Here is a 14,046-nt window from a genome sequence, read left to right as displayed (position 1 = left end):
TTATTTAAGATTCTTTTCGGATTTTTGAAGCTATTTATTCTTTATGCTTTTATTCCATACAATGATGTTAAGAAAATTAGACTCATGTGCGATTTCTCAATAGACGATAATTAATTAATCTACTTATATTGTAGAAAGATTCTTTGTAAAACATGCACTAAACTGTTGTTTAGGTATATATAGTTCACTCCGTTTAAGATTCTTTTCGGATTTTTGAAGCTATTTATTCTTTATGCTTTTATTCCATACAATGATGTTAAGAAAATTAGACTCATGTGCGATTTCTCAATAGACGATAATTAATTAATCTACTTATATTGTAGAAAGATTCTTTGTAAAACATGCACTAAACTGTTGTTTAGGTATATATAGTTCACTCCGGCTGAAATACCATTATAATTAGCAAATAATAATAATAATAATTGAAACATTATCACTCTTTTATTTATCCCTCCTTTGAATATAATAAAGAGAAATTGGGGGTATTTTCTAAACGCACAGAAAATTAACATGTGTCCTACTAAAAAATTGACAAGAGAACACACCTTAAAGGTGACATGTGAACATCTAATCTTATATTCACCTAAGAATTTTCATCAAATTAAATCTATCCATAATTTTTAAATTCTAATTATAGTCAAATTTTAGCAATCCTAATCAAATAATAACTATGCATAATTAATTAAAAAAATCTAGTAGTCATATTTTTGATTCTCTTTTCCTATACACATGGAAGAGAGATCGGTGGTTTAATATTAACCCTACATTTTAAAATTTGTCACATGTCCATCCCTAATTTTTTAAAGGAAAATTTTTACTAAACCTCAAACAAGTTTGGGTGTTTTTGTACTAAATCCCTAACAATTTTGAAATTCACCACACTCTAAAGTCATAATAACAATACTTTCTTTATTTACACTAGTATTTAACACATGGCTTGCACGTGATGCATATTAAGTAATGATATGAGACTAAAATATTTGAAGTCCATCTCACATTGCACTCGCCCATGACTTTTTTTAGAACGATAAAGAGGACTGTAAAACCCCGTAAAATTTGAATATTATGCGAATAATAATAATAAATATGTTATATGGTGATAAATAATATATTTTGATGTTTGAGTATGTTAGGGATTGATTTGAGATCAATCCAATGTATATATATGAATATAGGAGTGAAATCATGCACGGCATGCACGAGCTTGAATCTGGAAAAACGACCAGTTAAAAGTTTTCATATTTTACACACTGATACAGTAAGAATTTGGAAATACTCAAAGACAAAAGTTGTAAGACTTTTCAATAGCTTTCCAAAAAATCTTAGATCACCTCATTCTAAGGTATGACAAGAAAGTTATAGCCAAAATACCAAAGATTATTTTCCTAATTAGACTAGGTTTCCTGGTTCGGGTCAAATAGGTTTGTTTCAGGTTTACCTCTATAAATACATGTGTTTTTCACGAAAATTCTCCCTTTTTATCAAATCTCTGAACCCTAGCAGCCACCCTCTCCCCTCAAAAACCCTATATCACTTTTTGGTGAATTTTGAGAGCTTTGTGAAGCAAATACCGAGAAGAGGGTGAGTTTGTCGGCTTTTGGCAAGGGAGAACTTGTTTTCTTGCATCGTTGAGTTTTTACAGTAGCTTTTGAGACAAGATCATATTCCTCCAAACCCTTCCCTTAGTAAAGATTAAGTTTTTATTAATTATAATGATGAATCTCATGTTGAAGTTTAACTTCATGCTTTAAAAACATGATTTTTGAGGTCAAATCTTAATCTAATGATAGATATGAAGTTTATTTCTTATTGTTTATGTTGGTAACATGATCATGATCATTAGTGTTACTTTTAATTTTGTTTTTAACTTGTTAATCATGTCCTAATCATGTTTAAACCCTAGATTTATTATTAATTGAGTTTTCATGTAAAAGAGAGATGTCTAAACCCTAGATTTGTGATACTTAAGTTCTGTAAACATGTTTAAATAATTTTTCATCTCTGTTAATTATTTGTGGTCGTAAAGGCCATTTAGCTAAATTTTGCTATGATGCACAAAAACATAAGAATATTAATCCTTCTTGTGCATCTCATCAAGTTTCTTCATCACATGTACACACACATGCACCTATTTCTCATCATAAGCATGCTCTTGTGTATCATTGTGATTTTTGTGGTAGAGTTGGTCACTTAGCTAAGTTTTGTTTTGATTTGCGAAAAGTTTCTAAATCGCAAAATATTTCAAGTAGACCAACATTATTTCAAAATGTTTCACATTTGCAAAATAATCTTAAAAGACCATCTTTATTTGCAAATGTTCCTCGTGCACATCCACATGGTCAACATAACCAAATGCATCCTCTTCATTGCACTTATTGCAATCGAATGGGTCATTTGCATAACTATTGCTATGACCGGACCCGTGCACTAAATGTGCCTAAGAGGGTTCATAACCCTAGGGCTTTGAGCTTTAATGATATGGGTCATGTCCCTAAACCTTTTGGTACCAATATTACTTGGGTACCAAAATAATTTTGATTTTAAACCAAGAATTTATCATGTTCAGTTAATCTTGTGGACAAATTTCATGTTTTATTTGAGAAATTGATTAATTAGGATATTAACCCTAATTACATTAAATCAAAAGTTTAATTTTTATGGAGATGATCTTCTGTTATTTAATGTTCAAGTTTTAAAATTGTTATATGTATCATAATGATATAAATAAGTGTTTAAATATAGTTACAAATTATGCAAACCCGAAAATCTAAGAACCAGATATTGCTTTGGTCGGTCGACCGACGCCCTAGAGGCGGTCGACCAATAAAGTCATGTGTGTGCACGGTATGCACAATGCTCTGTTCGGTCGACCGATGCCCTTGGGGTGGTCGACTGACCTGGGATATTTTTGACATGTGGTTTTCTTTCTTGTGTTTTTTTAATACGATCGCGGGGATCGAGCCGCATGATGATACATGTACAGTGATGGGTACACCTAAATAGTGTCGTAGCACACCATAAGTATCCTGAAAGGGGATTATGATGAATTTTGTTTTGATTACACTTGAGATAAAGGTTGATTATATATTTATATACATGTTAGATATCGTTGATGAGCACCGCTCAGCACTACGTAGAGTAGTACGTTGATATACCATTAGTACATACCATTGAGTCTAGTTTAGGATGCTTTATCTAGCAGTCCATCCCGCACTAGGATACGATGAGGCTTGTGAGATGTATTTCTAGGATGCTTACTTGGTAGTCCGTCCCGCACTCATGTTACGTACAGAGATGCGATGAGACTAATAAGCCGTGTACACTGTTAGGATACCGACCGGGTAGCCCATCCCGCATGATGATACAATGAATCAGAATCTTGCAAGAATTTGTATTGAGACGAGTATTGATAGCCTGAGTCTTTGGCGGATGCCAGTTATGTATATGACTCATTACTGAGATATATGACCGATGTACTTTACCCTTGAAAGTACGCGGGTTATATGCTGCTATTTATCTTATCTTTCCAGTGATAGTGGAAGATACTATAAATACGATGTTATGAATGTCTTTACTTTTTGTATTGCTTTATTTTATTCTTAGGTTGGGATTAATGATTAGCGATTCATAATTTGAGACATATGGTATATACATGCGGGTTTCCTTGTGGATTATTTCGCTCAACTTACCTATCTCATGTTGTGGGTTACTAATTATTGATTTTATTTAGATTTTTTATCTCTAGTTCGATGTTAATGTTTAGGTGTCTACAATTTGGGACATATGGTATATACATGAGGGTTTCCTTGTTTGGATTATTTCGCTCGACGTATTATGTCTCATCTTGTAGGTGTCTAAATATTAACTCTATTAGATATGGAAAAAATAATCTAGATAGACCATGCTTAATAGGTAGAGCCTCTACTTTATCTAGCAGCCCTTCCCCTGTGGGCGAATGGAGGTGATCTTGTTGTAGCGCTCTGACACTCTTGTTGTTATTTTTTTGTTTTAAAATTTCTTTTTAGACAGCTTAAAGTTTCGGAGAGCCGCAGGATGACGGAGTTCTTGCATAGTCGTTGTCGCATGAGTTATCAATAGTGGCTCCATAGTAGATTTATGTTTCCATTTAGTTATTTAAGTTGTATTTTATTTTGTAAAGTCTATGAGCCTTAGTTACATTTCTAGTTGATTCATGTCGAGATATTTTACATTATTTTAGAGATCAGGTATTTACAGTTTTATTCATTTGAGACATGGTTTCATTTATGAGATTTATCCTTCTATACCATGCCTATTGTATTTATTTACCTTATTTTGCATGTTTTGTACATACACTTCTTTTTTATTACACTAGATGATATTACCGTGATTGGTGAAATGTGTTATTGCACAGTGTGTGTGTATGGCAGGTTTGACATCTCTGGATTCACCTTGGACTGCAGCCATGTGTGAAAACAAGGACGTCATAGTTGGTATCAGAGCTCTAGTTCCAGCAACCTTAGGATCTTTACTGTGTCGAGTCGTGGAGCTAGAATAGAGTTTCCTAGGATTCATGTATAGAGTCCGCTAGGGTTCCTAGAATGAGTGAGGACGTTATATACGTATATTTTAAAATTTATGAATTTTTTTATGACTACCTTACTTTGATTGAAAAGTAATTGCGTGAATGATATATGATACGATTTTCCTACTGTTATATGTTATGTAATGTATGTTTGTGAAGCTCTCCTCTTGGTATTATTAATATCAGGACGAGGACGTGGTCGAGATAAAACTCGTACCCGGAGAGCTGGGCAAGTAGAGCCCGAGCCGCAGTAGGCTTCATAGTATTTGATCGATTTGGTAACGCCGATTGTAGAGGTAGAGGTTAGCAACTCTTGAGGAGTGAGTAATGAGCCATATTACACTTTCTGAAGTTCCACCACCAGTCATACTAGTTGTACCTATTGAAGAGGCAATACCAACGATTACACCATCACTACAACAAGCTGCTAATAGAGACACAGAGCAGGACGCTTGGCTTTGTAAGAATGAGAAAGATATCATAAGATGAGAGCACTAGAGTTTCAGAGTACATCGGATTCATTTGCAGGCTATAAGTGAAAGGAATATGTGGGAATTATTTTTAGATATGCTTAACGTCGACTCAGTACATAAGTGAAGATTAGTTATATTCATCTTAAAGGACGACGCCAGAGGATAGCACCGATTTCAGTTACGCCGGAGCAGTGAATGTCAATTTCATGGAAGGATTTCATCTACTATTTCAATAAGCAGCTAGAACTAATCCGAGTGGAGCAGGGAGATGTACTAAGAGTTAATTTTGGAAGCAGGATTGTCCGGAGACTAGGATAAGGACAATAAACTTTTAGCAAGACCGAGAGGATATAAATAAGTATTTTTACAAGACTGGGAGGACCCTAGCAATAGGGTAAGGATTTTTATAACCACCAGCAGAACAATAGTCAGGGTCAGCAGTCGCAGGGCCACAGTTACGACCAATAGTAGAGGATTGAGGCACCACCTATCATTCTGAGGACCAAGGGGCCAGTAGGCCAGATGCACGCTATCCAGGAGATTCCTGAGGGATAGATAGTCCTATAGATTTCACCGCCAGTAGCACAATAGTCGCCAATCACCAACAGAGTTTATGCAGTCGTACTGCGTGATCATGGTGCGAGTGAAGCTTTCTTAGTGATTATTCCTTTCCAGCTCGGATCTTGTTCGATTCAGGAGCTTCATATTCTTTTATCTCTCATACCTTCATGGATAGGTTTCAGCTAGTTACACATCCCTTAGACTTTCTGTTATCCATCTCTACTCCTTTAGGGGAGATATCCCTATTGAGAGTATCTATAGGAGATGCGTCATCAGTTTAGATGAGTCCGAGTTCATTTTTGATCTGATAGTTTTTCGGATGTCGGAGTTCGATGTTATTCTCGGTACGGATTAGCTATCATCCTACCATATTAGTATCAACTATTTTTCTAAAATAGTTAACTTGTGAGCGTCCGATGGGTCTGAGTTAATAGTAGCGACCTCATAGGGTAACCAGTTTGCGGAGTCATTTCTGCATACATCAAGGAGATGATGCTGAGGGATCAGAGTGCCGATTTATACAAGACTAGAGTTGTCTCAGATTATCAGGATGTTTTTTAGGACATACCTGGGTTATCTCTTGTGAGAGAGGTTGAGTTATGTATCAAGTTGCAGTCGAGCACAACACCGATATCCCGAGCACCCTATCGTATGACACCTACTGAAATGAGGGAGCTACATACTTAGCTAGATGAGTTGTTATCTCAGGGTTTTATTCGCTGGAGTCATTCTTCAAGGGGAGTGATGGTTCTCTTTGTGAAGGAGAAGGACGGTAGTGTGCGCCTTTATATAGACTATAGTGAGTTAAACAAGGTCACTATCCAGAATCGGTATCTACTATCGAGGATTGACGACTTGTTCGACCAGCTGCATGGAACACATCATTTCTCAAAGATTAATCTTCGTTCTGACTATCATCAGTTACGGGTTCAGGAGATGGATATTCCCAAAACCGCTTTTTTGACTCGATATGGGTCCTTCGAGTTTCTTATCATGCCATTTGGACTGACCTATGCACCCGATGTATTCATAGATTTTATGAACCAGATTTTCCATCCATATTTGGACAAATTCGTGATCGTATTCATCGATGATATTCTTGTCTATCCGAGATCGGAGGCAGAGCACGAGCAACATCTTTAATTAGCATTGCAGACCTTGCGGGAGCATCAGTTATATGCCAAGTTTAGCAAATACGAGTTTTAGCTTTTTGAAGTCAGATTTTTAGCCCATGTCATCAGCAAGGAGGGTATTGCAGTAGACCCAGCAAAGGTGGTGACAGTACTTAATTGGGAGTCGCCGAAGACAGCTTCAGAGATTTGTAGTTTTTTAGGTTTAGTAGGCTATTACAAGAAGTTTATTCAGGATTTCTCAAAGATTGCGATGCCACTTACACACCGGCACAGAGTGCCAGGAGGCCTTTGAGACTCTAAAGGCTAAGTTGACTACAACGTCGGTATTGATTATTCTGAGCAGTGACAGGACCTTCGTAGTCTATACAGATGTGTCGTTATCAGATCTAGGAGGTGTTTTGATGCATACCCAGAGAGTAGTGGCATACATATCACGGCAGCTGATAAAATGAGCATTAGTATCCCACACACGACTTGAAGCTTGCAGCAGTGGTCTTTGCACTAAAGACATGGAGACATTATCTGTATGGAGTGTACTTCGAGCTTTTTACGGATCATCAGAGTTTGAAGTACCTTTTTTCTTAGAAAAAGCTAAATCAGAGACATCGACGATGGGTTGAGTTTATCAAAGACTACGAGTTTGTGATTCAGTATCATCCGAAGAAGGCTAATGTTGTAGCAGACGTATTGAGTAGGAAGCGTCGTCATCGGATTGTAGCTTTGAGTTGCTCGTTATATCGAGAACTTCACTCCCATAGCCAATTTTATTTTAGACCGGAGATCGGCAGAGGCAGCGCATTTTTGGGAGCTTTGTCTGAGTAGCCATTTTAGAGTAATAAAGTGCTCAGATGTCAACTAGAGTACTCTTGGATTCAAACTCGAAAGGTGGAGATCTCCATAGAGCCAAAGGCTGATTGGATCATTAGAGCAGATGAAGTACTTCCAATGAAGGGCCGGTTAGTGATGCCGAGTGATCCGCAGTTGAAGGACTTATTTGACGAGGCGCATCGTACCAGTACACAGTGCATCCAGACACAACTAAAATGTACAAGGACCTAAAGAGATACTTTTGGTGGAGTGGCATGCGTAGGGAGATTGCAGAGTATGTGGCTAGATGTTTTACCTGCCAGTAAGTGAAGGTAGAACATCAGAGACCGGCAGGGACCCTACAACCTTTTCCTATTCTGGAGTGGAAGTGGGTAGATATTTCTATGGATTTCATTGTAGGATTTGCTGAGGTCGAAGAAGGGAAACGATTCAGTTTGGGTAATAGTTGATCGGTTGATAAAGTCAGCACATTTCATTCCGTTGAAGAAGTCATACACGACAGAGACGTATGCGAGGATATTCATCCAGGAGATAGTGAGATTACAGGGAGTTCCAGAGACAATTATATCAGACCGAGGCTCGGTTTTTACTTTACACTTTTGGAGGAGCTTTCAAAACTCTTTCGGTAGTCAGTTGTCATATTCTAGTGGTTTCCACCCGCAGACTGATGGACAAATGAAGAGAGTCAACCAAGTATTGGAGGATATGTTGCGGGCTTATGGTATAGATTTCCAGGGTAGCTGGGAGGACCATATCTCATTGATTGAATTCGCTTATAACAATAGTTACCAAGTGATAATTGGTATGGCACCGTATGAGGCGTTGTACGGGAGGCCTTGTAGATCACCTATTTGTTAGGTAGAACCAGAGGACAGTCTATTGTTTGGACCGGAGTTAGTGAGACAAACTACAAAAAAAGTAGTAATAATTCGGGAGTGCATTTTGCAACACAGAGTCATCAGAAGAGTTATGTAGATCAGAGACGACAACTATTAGGGTTCCAGATTAGGGACTATGTATTGTTGAAAATATCGCTAATGAAGGGAATTCAGTGTTTTGGTAGACGGGGAAAAGCTTGCCCCGAGGTATATCGGTCCGTTTAGGATAGTGGAGCGCATTGGAGCCATTTCATATCGGCTAGATTTTTCAGCATCGATGTCGAGTATATATGATGTCTTCCATGTTTCGATGCTTAAGAAGAATCTACGTGATGAGGAGCAACAACGAGTATACATGATGTCTTCCATGTTTCATATGGCTTCCTCCATTTTTTTCTTTTGATTCTTTTAGTGATTCCTTTTGTGCATTTGAGCATCCATATATAGCATAATTTTATGCAACTCTTGTCTAAGTGGAATGTTTATGGAAGTAGACAAGTCGTGAAATTATTAGTGCATAATTAATAAAGAGAATTTGACTAGTCAGTAAGAGATTATACATGAATCCTTTGATTATAGGTTCATTTTCTCACTGAAATGTATATTAAATGCATTATTTGTGGCTTTAGAAGGAGAGATGTCATAAAATAGTGATAGTTCCGTTCATTTACGTACTATAAATTTTATATGAAATTGATTCTGATTCTATCAAAAGTCTCCTATCTATTTATGTCCGAAAAAGGTACAATGTGAGCGGAAGGTACACATCTTTTTCAAAAAAAATTATTTTTATATTATTTTGTATTGTAAATGGAGTTGTCTGTCCTGTTTGTCCTGGCTAGCGAAGTAGGCTTTCCCTCCTTTAGTTCAAGAGTTCTTATTTTATTGTCTATGATTCAATTATTGTATTGCAAATAGTTTTTCATAAAAAAAATATTAAGATACATCAAAACTAAATTGAAAACTCAAAAGCATAGCAAAAGAATGAGGATTAATACTGCTCCTTATCAGACTACAAAATATTGTGTAAAAATGATGGTGAGTCTTCGAGCAAGCACAAAATCTTTAATTTCCTTAGCTCTTCGGATCAACACATGAGTCATTATATTCTTCATTTGATGAACTATCTAAAAATTTCATTCCTCGAGTCATGTGCAACATCGTTAAATATCATCCGCAAAGTGTTTGAAAATCGAGTGTTGCTCCACCCCATTACAGATATCTCTAATTACCACATTCACATTTTCTTTAAAAATTATCTTTCCACATTCAATGTCAAGAGCAAATGTAATAGTTTTTCACACCGCTTGGAATTTCGCATACTTAGAATTACCTCGTATCCAAATACTATAAAATTTTTTACGCTATTTCTAGACTACACCAAGAGGTTAACATTTGTATTAGTTTTCCTCTCCATGGATTTTTTTACACATGAGATGCACATATCAATACGTTATAGTATTGGATTAGATGTTAGATGTTTAATTAAATATTTAATTATCATAAATTATGATATAATTTATAAATATAAGTTATGATATTATTGTCTTATATATTAAAGTTGTATATTTATTGTGTAATATCTATATCTAAAGTGAAATATTTATATTATTTAACATAACACTAATATTGGTAAAGTTTGTATTGTATCAGTTCTTATGTTGAGTGTAAGAATAATTATAGTGTAATAAATAGAATGAATTGAATAAATGTCAAGGCATTATTGTGAATTATCAAATTTTGAAAGGGTAAAAGAGGTAATCAAAAGTTTTAACACCACAATCCTCTTTTATATATAGTATAGATATAGATATAGATATAGATATAGATGTAAAGATAGATTAGTGGTTTACCATTAACTTCAAATACCAAAAGATTGCCACGTGACCTGTCTTAATTTTTTTAAAGCTTAAATCTAAGCCTCCAATATGTTTGATTGCTTCGTACTAAGTCTCAAAACTTTGTGAAACCCCTAAAAAGTCTGAAAATTTTGGAAAGCCTCTAAAGTATTTTGATGTTTTATAGTTAACAAACCTAATTGTGTTACCCCATAATTATTCACCGATGAATATTATTCCCAATGTGCACTTTTTAAATCATTCCTATTTGTAGATTAACCCATAAAGTTACAAACAACCCCTAAAAATATTACAATTACAAATAACCCTATTAAAATATGAAATTACAAGAGATTCCTAAAAATTAAAAAAAATACAAAAAACCCATTTAAATTCAAAAAATTATAGACAACTCCCGGAAAAATTTAAAAATAATAAACAAATCCATGAAAATATGAAATTACAAACAACACCTTTAAAATTCTAAAAATTATAAATAACCCCCAAAAATCTAAAATTGTGAAAAGCCCTCTAAAATTTTTAAAAATTGCAAGTAGACCCTAAAAATTCCAAAAAAACACCTAAGAAGTTTGGATATTACAAATAACTCCATGTAAAAGCTGAATATTAAAGACAACCATTATTTAGGGTTTCTGCCAAAAGTTATTGGGTGATAAGTGATAAAACTAAAAAAAAATAGTAAATTTTAATTTTTAGAAGCATGATGGGCATAAGAAAAAAAATCTAAGTTATAGAGAATAAAGAAATAAGATATACAAACTAAAGAAACCGCATCCATCCGCGCAAGCATGGGCATAATGCTTGTTTATATATAATAAGAACTTTGTGAACTACTCCTAAAGGCATAAAACAATAACATCTAAACGCAAAAAACAATGACATTTTCCATATGTTATTTTAATATTAAATTAGAATTCTTGCATGATGAATTTATTTTCTAATTTATAAAGCAGTAAACCAGTCACCATAGAAATTTTGATTTGATTAGTTTCTTTTTTCTACGATCCCTATTAAAAAGATTCAAGAATTTTCATTTACTTTTAAATTTAAGTTATCATTTATGGATTGGATTCCTATGGTATATTTATTTCTGAGATTGAAAGTACGATGGGTATGGAAAATATATTTGGCCCCTCATGTATTATCAGAATTCCATGGGGAAATTTGAAGGATAATAACATCGTAATTTCTAAAAGGCATATATTACAAGTAATAGAAATATATCATTTGCATGCTTCAATTTAGAAGCACAAACATAATCAAAGAAGGAAGAACCCATAAAGACCAAAAAAATTAGATTACAAACCAAGGTAATCAAGAATATAGTCTAAGAGCCCCTAGTTTTTACCCTTTTTAATTGGAGCCCAAACTTTCTATTTTTGAAGAAGAAGCCCCTAAGTATTTTTCATATCTCCTCTAAGAGGGTGTTAGTCAATTGGAATATTTTTGCTAGAAGTGGAACAATTTTTAGTATGTGATGATTTTTTGAAGTGGGATATTTTTGTGGGATAATCGGGAGTAAAGTTTTAAAATGAGATCTTTTAGTGGGACAATTGTTAGATAATTTAAGTATAATTTTCAAGAATGAGGAATCATATAAGTTATGCATTTTGATGATAAAATTACTATTTATATATTTGAAAATTTACTAGTAATAATAATAATAATTTACTTTAGTGTTAATTAATCTTAAACTATTTCATAGACCATAAGATATTATAATTATAATAATTTGTAATTTTTTGATATTTTTCAAATTATTATTATAATAAAATTGAAAAATTAAAGTTTTTCCTTTTTTCTCTCTTTATTTTTTGATCTACTAGACATTATCATGTCATCTCTCAATTTTAATTAATTTTTAATAAAACATGAGCTTTATAAATTTTAAATTTAAATTAATGATAAAATTTTAATTGTTAATAGAAAAAATGAAAATAAACATTAAATAGATGTGTAAGAAGAGATGTGCTCTAATCTATGGTGTGGTTTGAAGATGATGGAGAAATACAATATGAAAAAAGTTTTAGTTTTTTTATCACCTAGTTCTAGTGTAAAACTTGGGACAATTTGAGAGACTAGAACTTTTTGTTTTCTATATAAATATGACAAAAGTGAGTCGATTTTTACCATTATATCCCAGTTCTTTTTTCTATATAGTTCTTGTTGACTAGCACTATATAAATTTTATCCTAGTTCTAGTTTAAATTGACTAACGCTATAAAAATTTGTCCTACAAATTATCTTAGTTTTAGTTTTGAATTCTACTTGACTAACCCCACCTAAGAAGAAATCCTTAACTTTCTTTTTTGAAATTAAGCCCTATTTTTTACTTCTCTTTTCCAAGAAGAGCTCATCTTTCATAACCCCCGCATGATTCCGACCAAAACACTTGTTGTGATTAGGCCAAATATTGTTTCAAATTTGGTGTCTCTAGAACTGGTCAAGTAGGCCCCACATGCCTCCCTAACTGAAAGTCTTTTAAGCATGGGATGGTTTTTATTTTATTTTATTAATTTGAAAGCATAGCATGTGCACGCCATCTTCAAGGAAATAAAACATTATCCTTGGATTAATAATTCAACATTGTTTATATCTCTTGTGACGCAGTAAACACCTGCGCTGGATGAACCTTACAACGCAATCATTTTATCGGTTCCTTGTAGTTTTTGTCAAAGATTGATTCTGGTGAAGCTCCACCCCAATTAGCTACCAGTAAACAATTAAACTATTCAGTAATGAAACCTCATCCGCTTGTCTACAGCTACATGTCACTCTCCTGTAGAGACATCCAAGAGGGAGTCTGTATACGCGTAACATGCATGATGCCACTCTATCTAACTTTTATATAAATTGCGTTGCTTAAACCAGTTATGCTTTTATATATATATATAGAGAGAGAGATTAATGGGTATCATTGTCATAAGAGGGGATTTCCTCCTTGCCGCCTCTAAAATCACATGATTGAGCGGCATTATGGATAATCCGCTCCGTTGAACTTGATCTACATATTCTAAAACCCCAACACACCAAGTTTGGGGTGAACCCGTCGTCGTTTGACCATTCATCCACTCATATCAATTTTAACGGTTTTGAATGAATAGAACTTTTCACATGGCTCAATGGAGGGTCAAACGACGACGGATTCACCCCAAACTTGGTGTGTTGGGGTTTTAGAATATGTAGATCAAGTTCAACGGAGCGGATCATCCACAATGTCGCTCAATCATGTGATTTTAGAGGCGTCAAGGAGGAAATCCCCTCCTATGACAAGGATACCCATTAATCTCTCTCTCTCTCTATATATATATGATACTTCTCTTTTATTTTGATTTATGAAAAATTATTTACAGAATAATAAACATTAAAACATAACACTAGTGGATTCAATACCTATCAAACAAAAAGGGTGTTTAAGTAAAATGACCTACCGGGTCGGATATACCTTAGACTCTAACCGATAACAGACGGTTCTCTTCTCCTCGTAACTCTTTCATCTCCTACAATGGTGCGCTACCAACAAAAGTTCCCTTCCCTTTTTGAAATATATACAATTTTCTCAATCAATCACTTGCACTTTCACAAAAATAAAGTATAAAATAAAAATGAGAACAGGAGAATTTCAATCCGTTTTGTGATTTACTTGAAGTTTTTAGAGAGTTTAGAAAAAGAGAAAGATGTTGCAGAGAGCTGCAAGCAATGCTTATTCATGGTGGTGGGCAAGCCACATTAGGATCAAGCAGTCGAAAT

Source organism: Asparagus officinalis, chromosome 6 (assembly GCF_001876935.1).
Source record: "Asparagus officinalis chromosome 6, Aspof.V1, whole genome shotgun sequence".
Taxonomy (NCBI): Eukaryota; Viridiplantae; Streptophyta; class Magnoliopsida; order Asparagales; family Asparagaceae; genus Asparagus; species Asparagus officinalis.
This window is presented reverse-complemented; position numbering follows the sequence as displayed.